This window comes from Myotis daubentonii, chromosome 13, assembly GCF_963259705.1.
Source record: "Myotis daubentonii chromosome 13, mMyoDau2.1, whole genome shotgun sequence".
In the NCBI taxonomy this organism is placed as follows: domain Eukaryota; kingdom Metazoa; phylum Chordata; class Mammalia; order Chiroptera; family Vespertilionidae; genus Myotis; species Myotis daubentonii.
The window spans coordinates 30,955,412-30,983,250 of record NC_081852.1 but is presented as its reverse complement, the minus strand read 5'-3'; the positions used below and the strand labels follow the sequence as shown (position 1 = coordinate 30,983,250).

Genomic DNA, 27,839 nt, shown 5'->3' with positions numbered 1-27,839 from the left:
ACCTGAGCTGTGACACACTTGGTCGGCACTTTCTACCTTAAATAACCTGGGAGTCAGACAAACGCAGGCTGTGAGGCAGGCTTAGTCTGATTTTTCCTACCTATGCCAGTCATATCACCCATGCTGGTGGGACAGGCGTCAAATCCCACTCCCACCTGCGGGCACCAAAGAATCTGAAGGCTCAAAGCAAAGCCCCAAAGAGAAATAATTCCCCTCCTGCCAAACGGATGCAGTGGCAGGGGGGAAGCTTACCTGGAGAGAGTGAGCAGCTGGTACCTGGGGGAGCTTACCTGGAGAGAGTGAGCAGCTGGTACCTCCTCCACTTTGAAGCAGTCCCCAGCCCTTCCAGTTTCTGTCCCACCGAAGCGAACAGCCCAGAGAGAAAGGCAAGAAAAACGCCACCCCCGCACGCTGACCTTTCAACCCCATGGTTCTCGCCTGGCTGTACATTGAAATCACCTGGGAAACTCTAAAACTGCTAAGGCCTGAGCTGCATCCCCAGAGACTGGTGTAATTGTTCTCAGGTGCCTTGAAGATCAGGCGGTTTAAAATTTCCCCAGGTGGGGTATGGATCAAAAATTCTGAAACTGCATTTTCTGTGTACTAGAGTCAAAAAATAGGTAATGATGTTGATGATGGCGGTCTCATTTCTCAGAGAGAGAATTTACAGATAAGCAAGAAGGGATGGCTACAATGAACCTTGTGGTGTTGGAGCTGGAGATATCAGTATGAAGTCATGTTTACACACACACACACACACACACACACACACACACACACACACATACAGTTACAGATGTGTTTATACATAGGCTAATATCCAAATGTATATTACCTAGCTCTGTCTGCTGAAAGCAATGACAACTCCAATAGCAATGAATATTCCCAATTCCTAGATACTGGTTTCTAATTACAATTCCCCACTAAAAGGAACCAACTCTCTTTGGAAAATGGCTGGTACTGGGGCCAGGGCAGGGAACATACAAAATAAGTCTGGAGCATCTTGTACTACCAGGAACTGAGGCAGTGTTGCAAAACATAAATAAATAAAAGGATGAGGTCATGCCAAAGGGACACAGGAACCAACCCAAAAGAACTCCCAATGGCCAAAGCTTGAAATATTTCAGCAACAAAATAAATAACATAGTACTGGATTATAAACCGAAGTATAAAATAAATACAGGAGTCCATATAGATATAATTAATGACTGAATTAATAAATGGGTTAAAAGCAGAAAAACCTTGCCACTAATAGTTCCAAGTAATTTATGTAGATTCTTCCCCTTCCACGAGGTGGAGCTCAGTTTTCCCCTACCTGCCTAAGAGTGGGCTCGCCCTAACCAGTTTGGCTCAGTGGATAGAGCATCGGCCTGTGGACTGAAAGGTCCCAGGTTTGATTCCGGTCAAGGGAATGTACCTTGGTTGCAGGCACATCCCCAGTGGGGGTGTGCAGGAGGCAGCTGATCGATGTTTCTAACTCTCTATCCCTCTCCCTTCCTCTCTGTAAAAAACCAATAAAATATATTAAAAAAAAAAGAGTGGGCTCAATTTTTTTGACCTGCTTCCCAAGAATAATGCAGGAAAGGGGGAAATAGTGACTTTATGGTGGAGGAAGCTAGGAAACACTAACCGAGTGGTGAAGGTTAACACCGCCTGTGGTGTCATGTGGTTATCATGGATCCTCCAGAGAGATGAGAAGGGCATTTCACCTCTGTGAAATAAGTGCACAATTCCAGTATCATTATGAAAAAATCAGACATGTCCACGTTGAAGAACATTCTATAAACTATCCTCTAGTACTCCTCAAGGCTGTCAAGGAAAACAAGGAAAAACTGGGACGCTCTTACAGACCAGAGGAGATTAGGAGACAAAATCTCAATGCGATGCGTTGCCCTGGACTGGATCCTGAGGGAGAACAAGGACACACTGGGGAAGTCTGGATAAAGTTTGAATTATAGTTAATAGGAATGCACCAAAGTTGGTTTGTTAGTTTTGATAAATGTACCACCATAATGTAAGATGAGCCCGGCCGGCCGGAGTGGCTCAGTTGGTTGAGCATCATCCCATGCACCGAAAGGTTGCCAGTTTGATCCCGGGTCTGGGCACATACCTGGATTATAGGTTTGATCCCCAGTCAGGGTGTGTAAGGAGGGCAACCAATTAATGTTTCTCACATCCATGTTTCTTTCTCTCTCTAACCATGTCTGTGCACGAGGGTTAAAAAAATAATGATAATGTAAGATGATAATAGAGAGGAAACCAAAACTGTGTTTGGGGTATGCTAATTCTGTGTTATCTCTGCAACTTTTCTGTAAATCTCAAATTTTTCCAAAATAAAATTTTATTTTAAACATCAACAACAAAACAAGCAGATAAAGTATTGGCCAGTGATGCCCAAGTAGAGATGTGCACAATGATCTTAATAAAGAAAAGCTCTGGTAATGTGGGCAAAACAAATTCAATTTTTTATTTTTTTGTTAATCTTCACCTGAGGATATTTTTTCCATTGATTTTTAGAGAGAGTGAAAAGAGGGGGGAGGGGAGGAAGAGAGAGAGAGAGAGAGAGAGAGAGAGAGAGAGAGAGAGAGAGAAAGAAACATGGATGTAAGAAAGACACACCAAATGGTTGCCTCCCACACGCACTCCGACTGGGGTCAGGGATCAAACCTGCAACCCAGGTACGTGCCCTTGACTGGGAATCCAATCAAACCTGTGACTCTTCAGTGCACAGGCGGACGATGCTCTAACCACTTGGAAACATTGGCCAGGCTGCACTTTCTAATTGCAACCAAATTTAGAACCACTGTTTCAGGCCCTTTAAAAGCATTCTCTCTGGATCCTGTGACCAAATTGGAGCCTGATTTTTAACTCAAGATTCCTGCTCCTACTGAAGTGGAAAGAGGAGGGGGCTTGGGGAAGTGAAAACAAGGTTTTGAACTACTTACCATACAGGCCAGCAATCTATGTCAGAGCTGTGGAGCCCTGAGGACTGCGATATTTAATTTATCTTATTTTTTACTAAATAGGTTTTTCAAGCATATTTAGGAAAACATAGAAGGAGAACTCAGGATTAAATCAGCAGTGGCTTAGAGTGGGAAGCAATACTGAGAGGAGATGCCCATTTCATCAATTTAAGTAGATTCCAGAGAAACAATGAGAGAGTATGCTATGCATGTTCACTAGGTAACCTCTCCTTGTCACAGCACATTGAAAGCATTCAATATATATTTAGTAAATAAATGGCCTTCTAGTGGCCAGTGCAAGAGACATGAAAAAAAATTTCTTGCCGAGACCGGTTTGGCTCAGTGGATAGAGCGTCGGCCTGCAGACCGAAAGGTCCCAGGTTCGATTCCGGTCAAGGGCATGTACCTGGGTTGCGGGTGCATCCCCAATGGGAGATGTGCAGGAGGCAGCTGATCGATGTTTCTCTCTCATCGATGTTTCTAACTCTCTATCTCTCTCCCTTCCTCTCTGTAAAAAATCAATAATATATTTAAAAAAAAAATTTCTTGATCCTGACTCACCACATTACTTATGACATAAAATGGAAGCATATCTTTTTAAAACTTTAAAGATGCACAGTTCTGGCCTGGCCGACATGGCTCCGTGGTTGAGAGTCGACCTATGAACCAGGAAGGGCACATATCTGGGTTGTGGGCTCGATCCACAGCCAGTTAATGATTCTCTCTATTCATTGATGTTTCTATCTTTCTCTCCCTCTCCCTTCTTCTCTGAAATCAATAAAAAAATATATTTTAAAAAAGATGTACAGTTCTGGCATAAGTTAAAGAGGCATAATAATGTCCCAATTATATTACTTTAATTGTTGTTGTTGTTAAACACTGCCTACCAGCCAAGTGTTGTAAGCTCTTTTATTTTTATTATTTGATTTATCTTTACCATTAAAAGTAATAGAGATGTACCCTTTTCCCCCCCATTGATCAATTCTAAGAACCCCTCCCCCCTCCCCGCCTCAGGCCTATACTGTACTATTGTTTGTGTCTATGGGTTATGCATATATGCATATAAATTCTTTGGTTGATCTCTTCCCACCCACCCATCCCTGTCTTCCCTCTGAGATTCATCAGTCTGTTCCATGGTTCTATGTCTCTGGATCTACTTTGTTCAAACAACCTTTATAGTTATATACTGTACCGTAGAGAAAAGAAGAAATGCTCCTAAGATGAGAAAAAGCTACTTTTTATTTCTCAGTGATTAGTTTAATTTCACTTCCTGAGGTACAGAGGTATTTTCAGAAAGTACAACCTCCCCTAGTTACATTTTAGTGAAAAATACACTTTCTTAGAGCTTAAGAATTCTTGCCATCCCCTGGGAAATGTGGTTGGGCACTTAAAAACTTTATTCTTAAGGCCAAATCCGTCTTGGCAGATGATCTCATGGCTTATGTTTTTTTGTGGGAGAAGAAGCAAGACTGAAAATATATCAGAGAGAGGAAAGAAAGAGGAGGGAGAGTGATTAGGAATGAGTGGTGAGCTGTGAAGCAGGAAGAACCAGATGGCTCCAGATGGGAACTGAGTCAGCCTTTAGTTCCTATCTCAGGGAAATTTGTCCTGGCCTAAGAGGAGGTCTGGAAAGGACAAGGGGCAAAAAAAAAAAAAAAAAAAAAAAAAAAAAAAAAAAAAAAAAAGCCTTAAGATTTGGTCCAGGACCTCTCCAAGGAAAATATTTTAGAAAAGTTAAACAGCTGAGATTTGTCATCTCCCCTGGGGCCTTTCATTCTGTTGTTTTGAGCTGAGAAAAAGAGGGTTGAGGCAAGGTAGGCTCACCACAACTAGAAGTGTTCACAGGCTGCCCACTCCCTAAATTCCCCAGAATGTGGGAAGCCGGAGTGGTGGGAAATGTAACCCAAGGATGAACCGAGGGAATAAGGAATGTATTTATCAACCTCAAACTAAGCATTGTAAAATTTGTCTCCTCAGATCCTGACCATAATGGAAAAATCTTTCATTATCGGAAATAATAGCTAATAAGTGATTCCTTTTTCACTTTTGGCAAAATCTTTCTTACAAACCAAAACCTGTGCATAATTAAAGTATACAGTTTGATGAGTTTGGAGATAAATGTACGTTCTTGAAACCATCGGCACCATCTATGCCATAAACCCATGCATCACCTCCAAAAGCTTTCTCCTGCCAGTATTGATTATTCTGTGATAAAAAAAACACTTACCATAAGATGTATTCTCTTAGCAAAATTTAAAAATAATAACTGGTTCTTTATAGGACAGGCAGCTCAGTTGAATGGAGGGCCGAGTGCTAAATGATTCTGTTAACTGCATGGAAATACTGGTGGAATCTGAATAACAATATGAGAATCCATTGGCTATGAGTCAGTTAATCAAATGAGGATAAACTGAGGGCAGGTAATTTCTTTCCTAAATAAAGCTGAAAACTCAACTCCCTTGTTCCAAGTATCCCATCTCCCTTTTTGTATTTTTTTAGAAAAAGAGGCACTGTGGCATGATTAAAAATTTAAGAGAAGATTACCGTAAATCACAATGGGACTTAAATACTACTCTGAATTTATTAGGCTTGATTAATCAATAATTATTTACTGCTCTCAGACACTGGGGATACTGAGCAAATGAGAAAGAACATCACCTCTGCTTTCCTGGCTTGTGATTATCTCCCAAGTAGCAGCAGATTATTTGAGAATGAAATGGAATTAGGTCTCATTTCAGAATCTATAGAAAGCACAGCTCTGAATTCTGGGAATGCATATCTGGGCTTCTGACCTAATCATATGGTAGGACGAAGAAAATTGTTATACTCAGAGAGAAGGTCTGAGTTATGAAAAGATGAGGCACATGCCTCTATTCATCTGCAATAAGAACATAGACATGTAGGAATTGTGCAAGTGGTAAGACACTTGACCAGTCTCTGACAGTTTAGAGTGAGTGTATCACTTTTGAAGATCACTGCTGTCTTAAATAAATCTGTTGGAGCATGTGAAAGTGTTTCTCCTCTGAACCTCAGTTTCCCAGTTCCTAAAATTGGGGATAATACCTCTTTACCGAGTAGTCATATGAGTAATCACAGTATCTGTCTAGTGCTGAGTACATGTTGATCCTCAAAGACAAAGTGGTTGATTTCCCCCTTTTTCATTTTTCACAATTAAATGGCTGATTGATGAAGTGTCAATTCCTCGTTATTTGGAATGTTCATACCTGAGAGTCTGAAATGAGTAGGAATTGGCAGATGATGTTGAGGCAAATCACTCACCAGGAAGGACTGGGATATATCTGAACTGTTTTCCAACTGAGAGTCTAAAAATGCCTTGATTAGATGTTGCCATGGAGCTGTGGCTTCCTCTTCCTTAGTAAGCAATTCCAGATATCCGAGCGACTTTAGAGGTGCAGGTGGGTCTCGTTGTTTATTAAGCATCTAATGTGGGAGGCACACTCCAGGTGCCTCGTGCCTCCAACGTGTTATGGCATTCAATCCTTCCAGCACCTGGTGGGAAAGGATTTTAAAGCTGTGAGAAAAAAGGCTGGGCAAGATAAAAATTCTGTGTATGTTCAATATAAGCATTTTTAATGTAAAAATTCAGTACCATCCCAATAAAATGAAAGCGTGAGGTGAGGTTTAAACTCAAGACTTTCTGTTCATTCAAATCCACTCCTTTTCCCCTCTACAATATTCAGGTTAAGATGCAGTTGAATTGGGACTTGATTTGGCAGGAGAGTCCATAGGTAATGGGTATTGTTTAACTTTTGGCCTCTGGTAACCAACCTTTGCGTATCCCCAGCTAATTTCACATCGGCAAGAGCCACCTGTGCTTCTCCCTATTGCTGACGCTCCTTGGATAGCACTTTACCCTTCAGGTTCTGGGAGCACAGGTGTGGGAATAAAGGTAAAGCCAGAAAACTAACAATGTTGAACCCCTAAAACAGGGGTTTCTGGGCTCTCAAGCCCTCAACTGAAGACAGTGAAAGTAATGAGAAGCAGCTGCACCTCTTCCCATCATTTCTGGTTTTAGAAAGGAGGTGATTGTAAGCCATGTTTTTTTTTTTTTGTAAGTCACTGGCTTATTAGAAAAGACCTTTAAATGGTTTGTCATGTCATAGTTGAACGTGAAATGTGAATTGCATTTAAAATTTCTCATCACACCTGAAGAAAACAAGTTTGCCCAGAGGCATCCATCTGCAAGCTTAGCAAACCAGGCACCAGCTACATTTCCTAACAGACTGAGAGACAGACACCCCAGAAAACAAGGGCACTCTGGCAGAAGTGCTAATTCTCATTAAGTCAACTGTGAATGATAAAAATTCCTTTGTGAGCCCCTGTGGCCCATTTATCTACAAGAGAAGCCCAGTCTAACGTTTTCTTTTCTCAAGTGACCAACAGGCTGGAAGAGTTGAAAACGTAGGAATCAGCTCTCTTCTCGAAGGTCTGCTGGGTTCTAGCTATTAAAGCTACAACATCTAGCAGATTATTTAGACATTATTTTGCATACTGAACTCAAGCTTTGCATTACATATTTGCAGCACTGACAATTACATAGAGAAGATAAAGCCACCAAACAAACAAACAAAATTCTCTGCCGCCATCTGATAAAAATGAAAGGAATCCTACTCCAGTATTTGCTATGATCTGCATGTTGTTGGGATCTTGTGCAGTTACTATGGAAATGCCAGGTCTAAAAAAAAAAAAAAAAGCTGTGATTTCTGTTAGTACTGCAAAAATGACCCCACTTAGCACTGTGAATTGATTGAACCCTGCCCTATAATTTGGTAGAAGGCGCACAGGTCTCCAATCTCTTTCACTGCTCTTCTTATGAAAAGAAGTTGGCCCAAATAGCTTATGCTAGAGCGTATAAAAGAAATACAGTGGTCTAGCTAAAAGCTGGAGCATATATTTAAGGCAGCATATTTCTTTAGAATTATAATATCAAATGATGACTCATTTATATTTAAAGGAAGCTTAGGAATGCGAAATGGTTAGCCAGCCTCAACGGGTAGTGTGTCATGTAATTTTATTTCTCAATGAGAAATGACCATTTGTTACCCATTGCAAAGTTATTCTGACACTTCAAAGTAGGCAGAGAAAAAAATGTTTACAGTCTGGGTCACATTTGCATCGGCTAGGAAATCACAGGAGCAAAATAGATGAGCTGTTGTCTGATTTGATATTTACATCATTTGAAATATGTCTAAACGCATTACTGTTCTTACTACACATTTCATCAAAGGAATTGACACAGAAATTATACACATGGTGATTTGAATATTAGAGCGTTGAGATTCATGCCTCCCTATTTGCTGATGGGAGGAGAGCTGTCAGGGAGGCAAAGAACCCTTCCAGGGAAGAGGGGAGAAATGTTTTGAGATGTATTGTTTGCTTCCACACCTGGATCACACAACAGCCTTCCTACTTTAAAGATGTAATTCTGCCCTGACTGGTTTGGCTCAGTGGATAAAGTGTCAGCCTGTGGGCTGAAGGCTCCTGGGTTCGATTCTGGTCAAGGGCACATGCCCAGGTTGCGGGCTCAATCCCCAGTGTGGGGCATGCAGGAGGCAGCCAATGAATGATTCTCTCATCATTGATGTTTCTATCTCTCTCTCCCTCTCCCTTCCTCTCTGAAATCAATAAAAATATATTTTAAAAAAGATGTGATCCTTTTCTACCCTTCATTTCATCATAAGCCCCATGCCCCGCCCTTGTCCTCTGTCCCATCTCTCCCCACTCAACAAAGCCTTATTCAAATTCTACCCCTTCTATAATCCCAGATCAGATTGCAAGATCGTGGTGAAGCTGTCTCAGCTAGTCCGGCTAGCATCATTAAAATTTCTACAAATAAATGTTTCTCCCAAACCACCAAACCACTTATATTCTATGGCGTTCGTTGAATTTTCCCCTAGTGAATCCAATAGCCTCATTTTAGTTTTCAGTCCATCAGTATTTAGCGCCATTCACCACACGTTTCTGCCCATGTTGTGATTCTGTCCTCTCTTGGTTGCCCCTTACCTCTCTTAATGCTCCTTCTCAGCCCCCCCTACTGTCTTCCCTTTACACATTTGTTCATTTCTCATTAAACAAACATTTATGGGGCACTTACCAAGTGCTGAGGATCTGCAGATACTAGTATAATGATGGACAAAATGTGTTCCCCTCCACCAATAAGTTATAGGCTAGCCCTGACTCAGTGGTTAGAGCATTGGCCTGTGCCCCAAAGTGTCCTGGGTTTGACTTCTGGTCAAGGGCACATACCTGGGTTGCAGGATCGATCCCCAGCCCTGGTTGGGGTGTGTGCAGGAGGCAACCACTCGATGTGTCTCTCTCACATCTATTTCTCTCTCTCTCTTTCTCTCCCATTCCCTCCTTCCCTTTCACTCTCTCTAAAAAAAATTAATGGAAAAAATATCCTCGGGTGAAGTAACAAAAAAGAAGTTTATAGGCTAATGAAGAAGAAAGGTCAGCAAACCAGCAACTGTAGTTTGATGATTACTTTTGTAGACAGGTGTAAAGTCCACTGCTTATGAGAGCATAGAAGAAGAGCTTCTAAAGTCCAGGTGGGAGAAGGAATCAAGGAAGGCTTCCTAGAGAGGGTGACCCTTGAGCTGAGTCTTGACGAAGGGGTAAAGCTTAGTCAGATGAAGGAGAGAGTGTGTTTTTCAGGCAGAAGGAGCGGCATGTGACATGGCATAGATATTCAAAATAGCATGTCTGGGGAGGTAGGAGTGTGTGGATTGGGAGGCAGTGTGATATAGAGGGGAAGGTTATAGATCCTGAAGTGGGATGTGGGATTGTCTCTTGGCCATGTGACCATGGACAAATTACTTACTTTCTGAAAGCCTCAGTTTTGTTACCTATACATAATATCTAGCTTGTGGTGTCTTGGGGGGTAGTTTAATGACAAACAGCAAAGGCTCATTTATCATGCATAACAACATAGTAGACACCCAGTAAATTGTAACTAGGGTTATTATGGTGATGATGACGTGATGGTTAATTTCATGTGTCAGCTTGGCTGGGCCACAGTGCCCCAATATTTGGTCAAACATTATTATACCTTTCTGTGCAGGTAATTTTAGATGAGATTCACATTTAAATTGGTGGACTGAGTAACGCAGATTATCTTCCATAATGTGGGTGGGCCTCATCCAATCAGTTGAAGGCTTTAAGAAAATAAAGACTGACCTCCCCTGAGCAAGAAGGAATTCTGCCAGCATACTACTTCTGGACTTGAACTGAAACTGTTCACCCTGCTAGCCTACCCCATTAGAACTCGTGAGCCTCCACAATCATGTGAGCCAATTCTTTAACATAAATTTATTTCCTTCCTTCCTTCCTTCCTTCCTTCCTTCCTTCCTTCCTTCCTTCCTTCCTTCCTTCTTTCCTTCCTTTCTTCCTTCTCTTTCTTTCTTCCTTTCTCTCTCTCTCTCTCTCTCTCTCTCTCTCTCTCTCTCTCTCTCCTCTTTTACACACACACACACACACACACACACACACACACACACACACACACACCTGTTGGTTCTGTTTCTCTGGAGAACTCTGATTATTACAGAAGGCTTAATTGACCCCATATTCAATTGCTTATTTGAAATCTCCACTTGGATATCTATTAGCAACTTCTAGTTTAATATGTCCTAAACTGAGCTACAGATTTACCCCCTCCAAACCCTACTCTTCTTGCAAACTTTCCCATCTCACTAAAAATAAACTCCATTCTTATAGTTGTTCGGGTCCCAAACCTTGATGTCATTCTGGAACCCTTTTTCTCTCACTTTACATCTGATTCATTGGCAAGTCATGTTAGCTCTTCGTTCAAAACACATCCAGAATTCACTTTTCACCACCTCCACCACTATCCTCACAGTCAAAACTACCTGATTATTGGAATGTCTTCCAAAATGATCTTTCTTCACCCCCTCTAAAAAGCCATAGAGGTCCTGCCTTTCTCGGCTCAAAACCCTCCATGGCATCTTTGAGAACAAAAGGGCTGAAGTCCTTTTCCGGTCCATAAAGTCCTACATAGTCTGACCCCCTTCCCTTTAGCCTCATCTCCTATTACCCTCCTCTTGTTCATTGTTCTCAGCCACTCTGTTCTCCATGTTGTTCCCTGAACTCACCACACTGCAAATGTCTGAGAGCCCTTCTGCTTGCAACTCCCTCTGTCTGGAACCCCCCCTCCCCAATTTCCACATGGCTCTTCCCTACTCTCCTTCAGATCTTGGCTCAAGGCCTTCTCTGAAAATTGTCTAAAATTGCAACTCCCTTCTCTCAATACTCTCTCCACACACAATTCCTATCTTTCCTTTATGCTTTATTTTTCTCCTTAGCACTTATCACCATCTCACCTCCTAGATTTGCCTTCTTTATTCTCTCCCCACTAGAATAGGCTGCATGAGAGCGGGGGTTATATTGTTTTTTATTCGGTGCTGCATTCCCCAGTGCCTAGAACAGAGCCTGGCACATAGTAGTAGTTCAATAAATATCTGTCAAATGGTCAAATGCTCAAGATGATGATAATGAGGAGGAAAAAGAAGAGGAGGAGGAATTCCTAAAATGGAGGCCAGAGAGCTCTTGTGATATGTAATTGTGATATGGGAACATGTCTGTCTCTCAGACCTCCCACTTCCAGAAAATTCAATGCTTTGATGTTGGGCCACCCTCCTCTGCCATTTCCACTAACAATGTTGACTAATCCCTGGATCTTACTTCTGGAGAGTCTGATTAAGCAGGTTTGGAGCCGGTCTGTAACTCTCCATTTAAAAAATGACACTGATGCAGGTGGTCCTTGGACCATACCTTGGGAAACATTGACTAGGACTGAGTCCCAAATTTTCTAAGCCATGTCTGGCTCACAGATGTATCTTATTTGGTCCAGAAAGTGTTGGCTCACAAAATGCTTATGAAAAAGCACATTACTTACCAACATTTAAAAATGAAAATATCTTCTATAGCATCCTTATTTCCAGTTTTCTATTTTAATTTGATGACTTGGCAACACAGGACATATATTCCAATACAGCAATAACGGGCTAAAAGTGGGTGGCAGTTGCAGATTTCTTTTAAAAGGGACATGTTAACTTCAGGTTCTTATTATGCCTTAAACACAGCGTTCATCTACATCACTCACAAAGCCCCAGAAGGCACTTGAGTCTGGGACCTTTTGCCTGACCAAACCAAGCCCAGGATGGGAGTGGTATCATTAAGTCGACCCAACTCTATATACGTCCTAAAACTCAAAAAGGCTGTTGGCCACTGCCTAAAGCCAGGAATCCCAGAACAGGAAACACAAAGACCAATTCTGTGGGGGAGATGAAGGAAATTGCCTTTTTATTATTTTGCCGATGATTCTGTTCTAGAGGGAAAATAAACCCACTGGGTAATTTCTATACCAAACTTTTAATACATTAGTCAGTAGTTTTATTGGTAAGGAGCAATTCCAGTGGTTTTACATGAAGATGTAAAAGATGTACATAAAGATGCACACTGATTTTTTAATCATTCATCCATAAGAAATGAGTGATCAGTTCTTGGCACCTCAGAAGGACCCTGCTTAGCTCATCAAAAGAAAGCCAGACACACTTTGAGATCGCACTCCAGAAGGAAGATTCTGAGTGGGGCAGGCACCTGCTCTGAGGTATCACAGCTCTCTCCCAGGACACTCTCTTATGGTCAGCTTGGAAGTACAGGTTTGGTTATGATCTGGGCTGGGCTACTCAAATATAATCCAAACCTGTCTTAAGTAAACTTGTCCTAATTGCCTCAAGGGTGGATTAAAAGAAAACAGGCAACCACACACTGGAGAGCCCAATATAAACACACATACGCCCGGCCTGGGAGTCCTAGCTCTGAGGGAGCGGCAGTCCCATGGCAGTAGGAGCCACAGCTGTGCTACTGAAGGATCTTTATTGGCAGAACTGGTGGCTCACCAATCGGGCTGGCAGGTGGTCTGGTAAAATGTGCCTTTAAAGTCTACAGTAAACGAAGATAACGGGCTCTCGAGGGGCACACTGGGGCATTTGAGACCATGCTAAAAGAAGGGAGGACACTGCAGCTTGCAGTGACTAAAATTAATGGAGACTTAAAGATATTATCCATTGTCATTGCTACCCTTGGCCTTGATCATCTATCCCCAGCTTCTACGGCCTAGGAAGCAGTGGCTGCATAGACAGTAGAGCCAGCCTTAAACGTGAGTTCAAATATTACTCTTTCTCTATTGAAAGGTAATAACCCTGAAGATCCCTGTTCCTTCATTTTTGCAAGAGTTTTAAAACGGTATTGGTCCATGTCAAATCCAGTATTAGAATGGTTACCTACATTTCACCATCGACAAGCCTGTTGTAGGACTCCCTGAGACTACTGAGTGCATTAGATGGTCCTCGGCCATCACTAGTGGCCCCTCCCCAGTCAACCCATTTGTAGATGTATGCCATTTTCATATTATTATTGGTCATGAGAGGAACTCAACAAAGGAGAGTAGACCAATGGGAAGAAAGACCCTCCATTTCTGTAAAATCACCTGAGGATGAACGACTCATTTCATGTTTCTATACGGAAGAGCAGCATATTGGAAAGAGCACAGGCTTTGAGGTTTAAAGGAATCAGGTTAAGATTCAACCTCCGCCACTTTCTAGAAGTATAGCCTCTGGCACTTTATCTGCTCTCTTGAGCTTCTATTTCCTTATCTGTAAAATGGGGCTGATCATGCACCCTCCATAGGGGGTGGGCTCAAATGAAAAGTAACATGTGTAAGGGATCTAGGCCACTGCCTGACCCACCAAGGCTCCAGTAAAGGTCACTATGGTTGTGAACATACAAAAAATATCCCAGGCAATCAGAGGGCCATAGAATTGAAAGGGATGTCAAGTTTTCTAACACTACTCTCTTTAAGAAGCAGAAGTGTTTCAGATAAGGGAATATCCAGCCTTTGCTTCAAACTGTCACTTGCATTAATTAACATTAATAATATCACTGAACACTGTCCTGACTATGGGTTAAGCTCTGGTATTTAATGCTTACTCTGAATATAAGACATGGGTAATATTATAGTCGTCCTGCTTTATAACTGAGGTCTTGGAGGCTTAGGAAAGTCCTACGACTTGCCCAAGGTCACACTGCTGTCCTTGATCCCTCATCACAATTCTAGGTTTTCTCCCATGTTCAGACTACCAAGATCAGTTTGCCACCCACATAGGTCCTTCCTTTTTTTGGCTTTCTGAATAAAAACCAGGCCAATGGAACACACGCATCTTCCAGGCATATAAAGCCCTGTTGACACCAGAGCCACAGAAAAGCAACCACACCTTCTGTTTTATAACCTCTTCTCATTTTAGCTCTGCCCCACCAAATTCAAAAGTTAAAACCATGTTAAATGCCGTTGGCTTTTTCTGTGATGATGTGGAATAGGGCACCATTCCCAAAATCTCTGCCTTAGCCATTCTGGTTTAAGGTTCCACTTCATCATTTTACAAGTTGAGGGGCTACATGACTGTATTCAATTGGGTTATTCCAATGTAGGACTAGTGGTGATGCTGTTACAGGTGTGGCTATGAAAAGCTTTTGGGGTGGAGTCTGGTTGAAGGGATTCTAGGGGTCGCATCAGTCTAGAAGGAGGTAGCAACATTTGAGGATCTGTTGCTGGTGCACAGGCAGAGTCTGGGGGTGGAGGGCAGGCAGCTCTTCTGTAGGGACCTTCTGTGCCTTCAACTTCAGGAGTTCAGATCACCAACAGGGATAGTGGTCTGGCTCTTGGGGGAAGGCTGTCTCCCTTATAACAATAATATGTCCTCTATTGATCCATATTGGGATCAGTGACTAGGAGGAGCTGAGGAAGGGGAAGAGATGTGAAGACAAGGACAATCCGTGGCAGAAAAAAATAAAGGAACAGATTTGGGGTGACAAGCAGAGAAGGGGGTGACTTTCAGGTCAGATGGCCAGTTTTAAATGAGAGGCTAACTATAACTACAAAAATATGACACAAAACTCCATAGTAAGTTGTGGATTGGAAAAGTGGACAGATCCATCCAGAAAAAGTTTATAGTGTTTATAATTGTGGTGTGGGGATTATGGATGGTTTTATTTCTTCCTTTTTGTTTATCATTGTTTTATTATTTCATTTTCTTATTCAGGTTTGTTAAGAGTTTACCTAAACATGTTTCGATCTGCTGCATCTCGCAATTAACTCTGACAAAGCCTTATCCTTTTCTCTTGAGGGCTGATTAAAATCTGTAGGTCAGTTGAAACTTGAGGAGATTTTTTCTTATCTGAGGCTTGCTTAACTCTGTTTATCTACATCATCCAACAACTAACAAATTTATTTTTATTTAAATTTTGAAAATTAAAATATAGTTGACATACAATAAGTATTAGTTTCAGATATTCAACATAGTGCCTTGACATTTATATACCTTCAAAGTGACCACCATGATAAAGCTAGTAACCATCTGTCACTGAACAATGTTATTATATTATTGACTATATTCCCTATGCTGTATGGCTCTCTTAATGAATCTTTAAGTCAGTTCTTCACAGCCCTTGTTTTGGGTGCTTTCTCATCTCTCCCAGATATCAGTTAGGAAATGGAGATTTACACTAATTAGTTCTCTGAATGGACAATGCCCCATTTTCTTTTCTTATATAAACACCATACATAATAAAATCCTACTAAATTTCAGTAGCTATTGCAAAACTTATAATAATATTATAAGAAAAACTTTGCTGGTGAAATGTATCTAGCACCAACCTTGTGTTTGGTATTTTTTCTTTCTTTGTCTCTCCTACCTGTTTTTGGGCTTAGAAATAGTGTCACCAAGGGCTTGTGGCCAACCTTTTGCTGCTCAGCAGGATTAAAAGGCCTGGGGAAAATGCTGTTTGACATTAAAGAATATTTAAAGTTTATTATCTCTGAATGTGCTTTTGTGTACCGAGCAATTATACTACACCCGCTGCCTCCCTTTTTGCTTGAATTATATCTTGGCTCCAATTTGTCTGATATTTATCTACATTAAGCCTCCCCCTCTCTTTTTCTCATTCCCACTCTTGTTTCTTCCCTAAGTAAAATATCTGAAGAAAACAGAGGTGAAGAATGGGGATGGGAAGAGGGTGTCTGGAGACTTTTCTGTAAGATGACTATAATCTGAGAAACAGATGTGGGGGAACTTTCTGCTGCTTTCTGTTCAATCTAAAATTTGGTTTGGAATCCATGTAATTTCCGTTTTTAAAGAATAAAGTCCTGATGCAGTCACCAGCCACATTTTAGAGTGAACTCTCCGTAATACAGATTAGGAGTGACCAGAGTTCAAAGGGCAAAGTAGTAGGTTTGGCTGTTTGCTTCCTCTTGGTCTGCCCTTCCTACCTCATCTTTCTTTCCCGAGGGTACTGGTGCCCTCACCAAGACCTGTCGCCTGGAAGGAATTGCTATCAGGCATTCATACGTTAACGTGAATGAAAGACTGTTTGTTAGCATTTGGGACCTTATGTCTCATTTTGTACCGAAAGCTAGGACTCTGAGAAAGCACCTAGGAAAAGGTCAGAGTTGAGTATAATGCTTAACTCCTCAAAACCTCGTGTCTGCGAAAGCAGCATCCGTCAGAGGCTCCCAGGGAGCGCTGGTAGGCCCTGTTCAAGTGTGGGTGAGTTAGGCTATCACCTACTCTCCTGTGTTTCCCTACACAGAAGGAATTGCATATCAAGTAAAGGATACATGTTTATTAACATGTTTCCTGATCACAAGCCAAGTATAAGAGCAAGAATTAAAGGAAATGTAAACCTTTTGTACAACTAGAGTTTTTTTGTTTCTTTTGTTTTTCTACTTCAAAGTGCTAAGCAACACCAAGCTAAGTATTTTTTTATACCTAGAACTCTGTGTATTTTTTATATCTATAACTCTATCTGTGTATTTTTGTCAGGAATCATTATGATTAATATGTTTCCCTTTTCCCCTTACCTGCTAAAGAAATTTTATTTGCCCGTTCCATCTCTCTCTCTCCATCTCATCAGGCCTCTAGGCCTCTAATAAAAATTCTCTTTGAGTGCTAGGTCTATGGACCTTTGCAATAATGAAAGGAACTGCATCAGAAAAGGCTATTTTCACTTTCAAGGGTAATAATTTCAAGAAAAATTATCAAGACCAAAGAAAGGAGAAATGAGGACATCTGGGGGGAAAGGGAGAATAGTGAGGGATTGAGAAAAAGGCTTGAAAGCATAGAATTGAGAAAGATAACTTTAAGAAGTAAATTTGGGTTATATATTAATGTCCTTTGAGAGAATGGAATAAAGATTGTGATTCATTTGGTAGCTAGGGTGTTTTCCTTTGACAGAATAGTAATAGGAAAGAACCATGATAAATCCTCCTAAATATAGTTAGAACTTCACAGATGCATATATACATACTCTGTATTCCATGTAATCTGAGATGACAATCTAATCTGTGATTATTGATTTTAAATACACCATTATTTCATATACCTACCTTTAAGAGAGAACACTTCCAATTACTACTTTAGCAAGTCATCAATTATAAGATGCATCTTTTTCAGAGATGTTAAATGTGAAAAGTAGAAAGACAAACATGCAAATTGACCATACCTTCGCTACACCTTAAGCCACGCCCATCAGCCAATCAGAGCAAGTATATGCAAATTAACCCAACCAAGATGGCGCCCGGCAGCCACGGAGCTGGAGCAAGCAGGAGGCTTGGTTGCCCCAATGATGGAGGAAGCCAAGCTTCCCAGCTGCCGCCGCGGGCTCTGAGCTCCACTCAAAGCAACAAAGTTTCAATTATAGAAGGTAAATAAACTCCAGATACCTACTTTCAGCCGGCCATAGCCACAGAGCTGGAGTGAACAGGAGGCCCGTCCTGGCCGGCTCTGAGCGCCACTCCAGGCTACAAAGTTTCAATTATAGAAGGTAAATAAATCCCAGAATAAAAAAGAAAAAAAGAAAAAAAGGAGAGGCTGGGAGCTTCCGTCACCGGGGAGGCTTGGCCAGCCTGAAAACGGCCCTCAGCCCCTCACCCAGACTGGCCAGGCACCCCAGTGGGGACCCCCACCCTGAAGGGGGTGTGACCAGCTGCAAACTGTCATCAGCCCCTCACCAAGGCTGGCCAGGCACCCCAGCGGGACCCCCACTCTGATCCAGGACACCCTTCAGGGCAAACCAGCCGGCCCCCACCCATGCACAGGCCTCTATTCTATATAATAAAAGAGTAATATGCAAATTATCCCTAACAGCAGAACAACTAGGAATGACTGGTCACTATGACACACACTGACCACCAGGGGGCAGACGCTCAATGCAGGAGCTGCCCCATGGTGGTCAGTGCGCTCTCACAGGGGGAGCTCTGCTCAGCCACAAGCCAGGCTGACGGCTACCAGTACAGTGGTGGTGGTGGGAGCCTCTCCCGCCTCCTCAGCAGCACTAAGGTTGTCTGACTGTAGCTTAGGCCTGCTCCCTACTGGCAAGTGGACATCCCCCGAGGGCTTCCGGGCTGCCAGAGGGATGTCTGACTGCCAGCTTAGGCCCAATGCCCCGGGGAATGGGCCTAAGCCAGCAGAGTTCATCCCCCGAGGTGTCCCAGACTGCGAGAGAGCATAGGCCGTGCTAAGGGGACCCCCCCCCCCCCAAGTGCACAAATTTTTGTGCACCGGGCCTCTGGTGTATCAATAAAAGAATATGTAATATTCTAGAATAAATACACCAAAGTAGTAAGAGTGCTTATCGCTAGACTTCAACATTGTAAACTCCCTTTGTTTTCTTTATACTTTCATGTGTTTTTAAAGTGTTTTACTCTGATCATGAACTAACCACCCTCCTAATTAGAACTCAAAACATGGTTCAGATGTAGTTTTGCCAGAAATTCACAAAGAATAAAGCTCTTTACTTCTGGGACTTTCTGTTCTCATTGGCAAAATCCTACAACTGCTACCACTGTCAGATAATTCTGTTCCAAGGTACAACACAAGAGATTTGAAGTTATGGTTACAATATGTTTTCTGAATTTCCCAGGGCCTAGTGTGCGTCCCTGCCAATAAAACAAACATAACTTAGCATACATTATTTGTGTGCATCTATAAATGTGGGCACATCCATTTACAAAATGTAATAGTGGGTCAATTTCTAAACAGTGCAGTGCACAATTTCTTTTCGATGACCAGTAAAATGGTAATTTATCAATATTCCTCAGGCTTCTGGCCTCTCTGCTTCTCACACTTTCTTTAGCTCATCTAATGGCCCTACAGATTCAAGGCTTGACGATTCTGCCATGGAATCTGAAGGTTTAACTCCAGCCCCCATCCACACTGATGGATTCTTCTGGAAGACCAGGATGGGGGGTGGGGGTTAAAGGGTAAAGGTGCTGTCCACAGCTATCCCTTAGTGAATAGCTCAGTAGAAGACAGAAACTTAATCAGAAAAAGCTTTTGTTTCCTATGCAGGATTTCCAGCTTGAGCCAAGCTGCTTGCCTTAGCATACAGATGAATTTGAGTCAAAAGGGTACCCTGGGAGGGAGAAGGAAAGCGATTGCATTTCTAAAAAACTTTCCCCCAAATCATCATCTTTTAATGATTTTTAAAAGGTTATCATCAAAATAGCTCTAGAAAAAGTTATTCAAAATATGCAATAAAAATTAATAGTCAGACAGTGAGATATGCAATCGAGGGTGGTGGCTGTTTTATGTGCTTGCTCCTGACCGAAAGTGCTCTCACTCCCAGGACTGTCAGAACTTTGCTTTGCTTATGGTCTGAGCATGTCTGGAGGGCCTGGAGGCTGCTCCCCAGGGGGCCATGTAGGAAAGACTCACCCATCTGGAAGAGGGAGGCGGGTTCATACTAGTAAGTTCAAGACAAGAAAAATAGGTTGGGGTTAGAGGGCAGAGGTAATTCTGAGTACAGTGCAGTGTCTGCCTCTCAATATGTCCTCTGGTCATCCCTTGCAGAATCATGGATTGTTTCTAGAAAAAGAGTGCTTCAGTAAGGGGGAAGTTTAAAGATAAAACCTCAGTAAGACCAGGGAAATGGACGTCAAGGCTGTGCAGCAGCGTGTGCACAAGTGGGGATGAAGGGGACCTTCCTGACGTGAGGAGGCCTTTGGAACGAGGAACAGACAAGCTTATATTTTGACCGCAGGGGAGAAGCCAGGGAGTTGAGCGTTGGGGCAGCTGCCATGCAAGCTCCGCCAGACAAAAGAGTTTATCTCAATAAGTTGACAGCAACAGAGAGGACAGAACTTAAATTGTAGCCTGGAGGGTAGGCTAGTGAACACATAATACACTCCCTCAGCAAGCTGAGAGAGGTAGTCAGGGCAGGCTAGCACTGCATAAATACCAGTGAGGAGAGAACTGGAGAATACTGTTTGCTACTCTTTTAATGATGCTGTTATGATATATTGAATTTTGGTTACACACTTGCAGTGCTCCCCTAAATTTCACAGAAAATGACCCCTGACCTTGCACTTAATCACTGAGGCTAGAAACTGTACCTGTCCAGGGACCCCTTCCTGGAGTGGTATTCTGTGTCAGAGATGAGACTCATGTTGGGCACTGCCCCTCTTGTAATACACGAGGCTGCAGGGCTTCAAGGCTCTAAACTCGGCATAGATAATTAAGGTGCTCAAGATTTCCATGGGTCCCCGGCCTTCAGAAAGAATCCTTTCCCCAAACCAGTATTCTAAGTTCCCATCTGGTGAACCAGGGGAAATCCTCTTTTCCCCTCCTAGTGGTTTTCTATTTCCAAGCATTTCCTGGGAATTTCTAAGGAACACTTAAATACTCTGAAATCTGGCTCTAATTGTCATCTGAGAAGGAAGCTATAATGCAGAAATGAAAGCTTAGACCGGGATATAGACATCACTCTTTCTAGAGCCCTTGGAAATGGCCCTCCACGGGGTTATTTTCTTGACATTGGCCGGCCACCAGGTTTCAAGCTAAGCCTACCTTCTCTCAGAACAATGCCTTTGATCAGAAGTTCCCAATATCAGGCTCAATAGCTCACTCAGAGCGCCGGCTCAGAGGGCCAGGGAGGAGAATGTCATTCCCTCCTCAGGGCTAAGGCCCGGGCCATTTTCTCTCTTCAGATGCCTGACAGAGAAGACACAGATATTCTTCAGGGGAATGTCCCACTTGTTTGTAGGATGTGGTCTGGGTCCCCAAGCCATGGGATAAGGCAAGCAAAACAATGGACAAGAGCTATAGTGAGAAGTAAGCCACTCTTGAAAGGTTTTAGACTAACAGAGGGTGGGAGCTGGCAAATCCCACTCAGGCTGTCCTATGATCCAGCCACCAGCATGAAGCAAGGACACGCCAGATCTGGTGCCTCATCTTTCCTGGCATCAACTGGTCTCAGCTTCCAATTCTTATAGGTTGTCCTACACACACACACACACACACACACACACACACACACGCACACGCGCACACACACACCTCACAAAGACAACATTAATACATTTTTTTATAGATAGGGATATCTAGATAAAAACAAAAAAGTCTTAATCTGTAAAAGTACAATTATAATTTATATTATGAATTGCTAGTCAGAAGTGGGTGGGTATTTGTGTTATATCTGCATAACGACAAGCACCTGCCCAATGCTCTTTCCCAGAGACAAATTCTGTTTTTCACTACAGAATTTTTAAAAAATGCACTCAAAATAGCAGTCTCTAGCTTTGATCATTTAAATTTTTATCCTCCACTGACACCTTCTTTAAAAATATATAAATTAATAAATACATCAGATAAGACCTACAGAGGTTGTTCAGTTTCAAACAACTCGAAGGCATATTTGAATGGTTCTGGCTAAGGATCCTCCACTAAGATGAATGTTTGGATAAAAGTGGTGCTTTTCTGGCCTGCTTCGTCTCCATAACATTCTGAGTTAGGATCCAGGAGGAGGAAAGGAATAAGCTCGTGATTTCATTCTGGAATAACTTTCTCAGAAGGCAGCAGAACTCTGTGAACTAACAAATATTTCTATAGCCACTACTTTTACATTTACAATGAGCTTTCTTCTTGTCTTTGAAATGTTTCTTTGGGGAAAAATATTTTAAATCCTCCTGAATCGTTTAATATTTCCATTCGTCGCCTCACCTTTTGAATCTCTACTTTGGGGCTTATCTTTGGGATCGTATTTTTCTGTTTGGTTACCCACAGTTCCAATCCAGCAAAAAGTTTATCCAGACAGAACTAGTCAAAACTATGGAAATGGCTAGGTAAGTGCAGTTCTCTAATTTAACGCTGGCCAGGACATGAAGGGAACTTCCGACGTTATGCTACCCAGAACCCTCATGGCCTTGGAGATAAAGTCTCTGCACCTTATTTTTATTCACACTCCTAAATTTTACTCTGTTTCCATTTTTGTTCTCCCAGTTCTCTCATTTCTCAGGTTTTTGCCTACCACTTACACAATGATATATGCCCTAGACCAGTGGTCGGCAAACTCATTAGTCAATAGAGCCAAATATCAACAGTACAACGATTGAAATTTCTTTTGAGAGCCAAATTTTTTAAACTTAAACTATATAGGTAGGTACAATGTTATTAACTTAATTAGGGCACTCCTTAGCTGGCCTTTGCTAAAAACGTTCTCAATCTGAGGTGTTGACCTCAGTGAACGTACCCCCACTTCTTCTAGTGCCACTTCTTCAAAATAGACTCGCCCAGGCCGAAAACCAACTTCTGTGCACGGGCCACGAAGTTTCAAGCGCACTGTACGTGCGCACCCGCATGTGGTATTTTGTGGAAGAGCCACACTCAAGGGGCCAAAGAGCCGCATGTGGCTCGTGAGCCGCGGTTTGCCAACCACTGCCCTAGACAATTATATATATCCTAGACATTATCTCCCAGATAATTATATACCTGCCCAATTTTACTAAATTAAACATATATATGTATAATTTTGCTCATTTCCCCCTTCCCTAAGAAATTACATTAGTTTAGTTTTTCCTTCTTTCTCCTTTATCTGGTAAAGACCTGAAAGAGACAAAAGAGCAGCCATATGAATGTGTATCTGGTGAGAAAACTTTCCAGAAGAGGAATCAGCAAGTTCACATCCTTGAAGAGGAGCATGGCATGACTGGCAGGGATTGAGCAAGGACAAAAGGGTGGAAAAGATGAAGTCAGAGACCTTGCAAGCATGTGAGGGCTTTGGCTTTCACTCTGAGTGAGATGTAAAGCCATTGGAGGGTGCTGATCAGGTTCAACATTCAATTTTATGCGGCCCGCACAGATAGCCATGTATGAGCAACAAAGATGGAAAGGTACAAGAGTGGGAACCACACCTTCATTGGAAGTGATCCCAGCAAAGGAATGTGTTTGCCTGGGTGTCAGTACATTTAATTTTAAGATGTTGAGTGCACCAGACTGGCTGGAAGGGTAATAATGTTTTGAAGGAGCAAAATATATCGAGATTTGTTCGAAGGAATAAAATAAGTTAATTAGTAAATCTAGAGAAAAGTGTACAGTCCCTGAATCCTTGGGGAGAAACTGATAATACGGGGAGAGGGATTCTGCTGAACGTTTACTTCTTGCCACCACAAGAGTGACATGAACTAGACCACTCTTGCAGCCTGACCAGATGGAGGAAACGGTTGGCTGACTGCGCAAGTGCCACTCCTGGTTGTCTTGGTTACGAGCAAATCATCCAAATGAAGGGAATGGTAATTAGCAGTGGAGCAACAGGTGACTTAGCTAGCATTACCTTGGAGGAAGGTGCTGTGGCAGGAAATAAAGGAGGACAGGGGACAAGGAATTCACTGTAAATAACAAGCGCCATGTTGAGGCTGCCTGTCCAAGAATCTCTCAGTGTGACAGGACTTTTCATATCTCCCATGAACCTTATTCAGCCTCAGTGTAGAAAACCTGCCACCTTACCACCTGTGTCCCGTCTGATGCTGAACAGAAAGGCGCTCTAGGGAGAACAAGATGTGTGGGTAAACAAATTGTCTTTACAAATCTTCTTTCTTCTTAGAAAATGAAAGAGAACATTCTGATATGCACACAAGCATTTTAGCAATAATTTCCTTGTAAATCTCTGTGGGTACATATTCCCAGACATAAGCTAAGCATTATTTCAATAAAAAAAATTAAATGGAAAATAAATCATTTAATAGAATTTATGCTCATGGTTCTGACTGTATAAACCTTCACAATAAATTCATATCTCCCAAGTAATATAGGCAAATTTTAAGGACTGAGAATAATACTCTCATTATAAAGATTTGGTGGGTTGATCTGAAGCAACTCAGAACTTCTTTGGAAGTCTGGCCATGAAATTAACTCCCTCTTCCTTGTCTGGAGGGCTTCCCTGGGTTAGTGAAACCCCAGGAAGAAGCCTGCACACTTACTGTGATGGTCACAGCACAGCTTCCCCAAATTTGGAGCTATCAAAAGCCACGAAGAGTAACAGTATAACAGCTGTGGCTCCTCCTGAAAACATTCAGAGCCAATTTGATTTTTATTCTTCTTCCTGGCACAAAGATACTTTGGAAGCTATAATTTGGACATTCCAATATTGGATTTACAGGAATCTTAAAATGCTTTGTGGGTTGGATTGAGGAAATAAAGGAAACAAGAAACTGTATTTCTGCTTCTAAAGCTGATCTTGTGCCACCTGGATAGAGCATCTGTGAGAGGGAAATGATGCACAGTGTAGATTTGGGCCAGCAAAATGGGAAAGTCGATTATTTTGTTCCATGTGGTTTCATCAGGGGAGGAAGAAGATGAGCTAGTTAAGGAGCATCAGGAGGGAATGCCAGGTCTGAAACACGCACTCACAAGTGGTGACCACATTGGTCCTGCACTACAGCAAGGGCGGAAGTTCAGTTATTAGCACAAGCAGATGGCATTTTAATCTTTATTCCTACCAAAAGAATAATCAACACTTAAAAGCTTTAAAATTATTCATCTTCAGGTACTTGCCCAAACATCAGTTCTTTCTGTTAATGTTTGTGCCCATATGAAGAAGTTCCTCATAGTTAAATAAAGCCCACAGGTAGATAATTACCACAGTACATTAGGGATGCTCTGTTTAAAGGAATCCTATATAATAAAAGGCTAATATGCAAATCAACTGAACAGCAGAACAACTGGTCACTATGGTGCACACTGACCACCAGGGAGCAGACGCTCAATTCAGGAGCTGCTGAGCTGCGGTGACTTGGCAGCAGCGGTTGCCTGGGTGAGGCACTCCAGAACCAGAGAGGAGGGAGCCCTATTCTTGGGTGCATCACCTGAGAAACACCCTCTAGCAATCCAAGACCCCTTGGGGGATGTCAGAGGGCTGGTTTTGTTGGAGGCCAGGCCAAGGGACCCCAGCTGCCAGAGAGATCCTGCTTACTCCGCAGATGCCCTTCAAGCCATGGCTCTGCCCCAGGGTGGCCAGCCGGGGAGGGACTGGTGGGAGGTTGGATCCACCCCCTTTTCCCCAGTCGCATCCCACCATCCACCTTCTAATTAATTTCCTTTTAACATACATGAATCCGTGCACTGGGGCACTAGTGTTATTCATAATCCGCAAAATAGCCCTACCCCAAAGATCCTAGTATCATCATTCTACAAATGAGGAAACACCTCAGGTAAAAAAAAAAAAAAAAAAAATCATCAAAAGGTTACCCAGCACATACAGAGCTGAATCAGGATTTGAACTCAGGTCTGCCTTGCTCTGATCCTGTGCTCTTTGTGTTTGTCAGGATACAGAGTGGCAACTCAGCTCTGGTTTGGTTAGCAGTTACTTTAACACCTTATTTTGAAAGCTAAGATGTTAACTCTTAGAAGAGGGTGATGTATATTAAGACAGATAATGCAAACTAGGTGAAAATATGACCTGCAGGTGGGCAGAGCCCTGGTGTTTGGTGTGGCCAAAGTTTATACGATGGAGCTGAGCTAAAGGGTTTTCTTTATCTCAACCTCAAGAGTTTAACCTGCAACTAAACAAAATAAGAGATTGCTTGGCAGGAACTCAAAATTTCCCCCTTCCAGATGTACTTACATTTTAACAGGCATTCACCAAGCTTGAAATACCTTCAGGACACAAACAGATGAATCACCTGTCAAAAAATTCAAGAAACTATGGTCAGCAGCTGGGGAAAATATTTTAGGAGAAAATATTTTTATTGAGAGCCTCTTGAATCATACTGCTGGCATATATAGGAAAATGTATAGTTTATTTCTATTCATAGTGGTCTGTTAAAAGGAAAAGGAGACATGAGAAACATCTCAGGATTAAATAGTTAGGCTTCAACCAAAGTAAAGATGTCAACCTCACAATTAAACACACACGTGTGCCACAGGAATTTGATGCCAGTGCCATGATCTAAACATGTCTATGATTTCTAAAATAAAGTACTAATTATGACTCAAATAGTATTCAACACTGGAGAGCAGTGGTTCTCAACCTTGGCTGCACATTAGAATCACCTGGGAATCTTTTTAAAATCCTGACTTCTGGGCCTCATCCTCCAGAAATTCTGTTTCTTGGTTAGGGGGTGAGGCCACAACATTAGTGACCTCTTTAATCTCTGCCAGTCTCCATGTGCTGCTACCAATGAATTCTCTCTTGACCCTCTTTCTCGATACTTGTCTCTCCTTACACCTTTTCTCTCTGGGATTTCCTACTTGATACTACTTTGCTCTCTGCTTAAAATCCCATTGAATTCTCCAAAAGATGATTACCTTCTGATATGAAATGCCCCTGCTGGGTAGAGGTCTCAAGGTAGACCATGTCAAAGGCACAGGTCATAGATAACTGTCTCTACTCAGATGTCAACCACTGGTCAAATTGGATATGACCAGACTAGCTAGAACCCATGATACCAAGTGGGTGACTTTTGGGTAAAGAATCACTAAAAAAGGACTTATAAGAATGACAGGCACTTAGTATGAACTCCATGTAGACACAGCCCGTTCCACCTTCTTCATATTTGATTGCTGTTCAGCTGTCCTACTGAGCAGAACTGGGATGAGGGTGAGTCCAGAGAGGCATGGGTGCAGAATTTTAGGAGGCACTCATCCTCAGGGTCATACCAGGGTAGAATTGGCACCTAACAGTGAATGCCTCCTTAAATTTTGTACTTTAGACACTTCATTTGCCTCACCCTACTCCTGGCCCTAATACTGAGAGGCAGATCCCTTTGTTTTGATTTCCTTTTTACCTTCTATTACTTGAATTTTAGAGAGGTGTCTACCACTAACACTGCTATTTTTAATATAAAAATCCAAAAGTTGTTAAAAAACAACAACAAACCTGTCCATAGGGTTGCATTTTATATGGAGAGGTAGCATTTAGTAAGTCTTCCTAAAAGAAGAAGAAGAAAAAAAAAGATGACCAAACACAGGTTTTAGCTACCTTGAAAAGTGAAATAAAGTAACAATAAAAAACAGTTTGGGAATTTTTCCATCAATGCTGTTTCCTCCTGTATTGAAAGGAATATGGCAAATAGCCCATCTAGTTATTTTCTGAGCTGAGCTCCAGTGAACTGCACAGACTTGAACTCTCTTGCAGAGGTGAAGAATGAAATATCATGTGGGTGAAGGGTCAAATATTCTTCACAGAACAGAAAAACAATGATAATTTCTTCCCAATGGATGGCTTAAAATATGTGAATCATGCCCAGCCAGTGTGGCTCAGTAGTTGAACATCGACCCAGGAACCAAGAGGTCACAGTTCGATTCCTGGTCAGGGCACATGCCTGGGTTATGGGCTCGATCCCCAGTAGGGGGCGTGTGAGAATCAGCCGATAGATGATGTTTCTCTCTCTATCCTCTCCCTTCCTCTCTATCTAAAAATCAATGGAAACATAAAGAAAGAAAATACTTGAATCATGTGGTCTGCAACTAGAATTATTTGCATCTAGGCTATGAGCTTTTGGCCATA

General features: G+C 42.1%; 1 long non-coding RNA gene across 1 annotated transcript; it reads right to left on the bottom strand.

The window, feature by feature from the left end:
* Window positions 1–4,115: 4,115 nt before the first annotated feature.
* On the bottom strand, window positions 4,116–27,262 carry LOC132214535 (uncharacterized). Its single transcript, XR_009448304.1, has 3 exons — window positions 27,210–27,262; window positions 25,956–26,013; window positions 4,116–6,473 (listed from the first exon to the last, which is right to left on the bottom strand). It is a non-coding gene; the product is annotated as an uncharacterized LOC132214535 (long non-coding RNA).
* Between the last annotated feature and the right edge of the window lie 577 nt (window positions 27,263–27,839).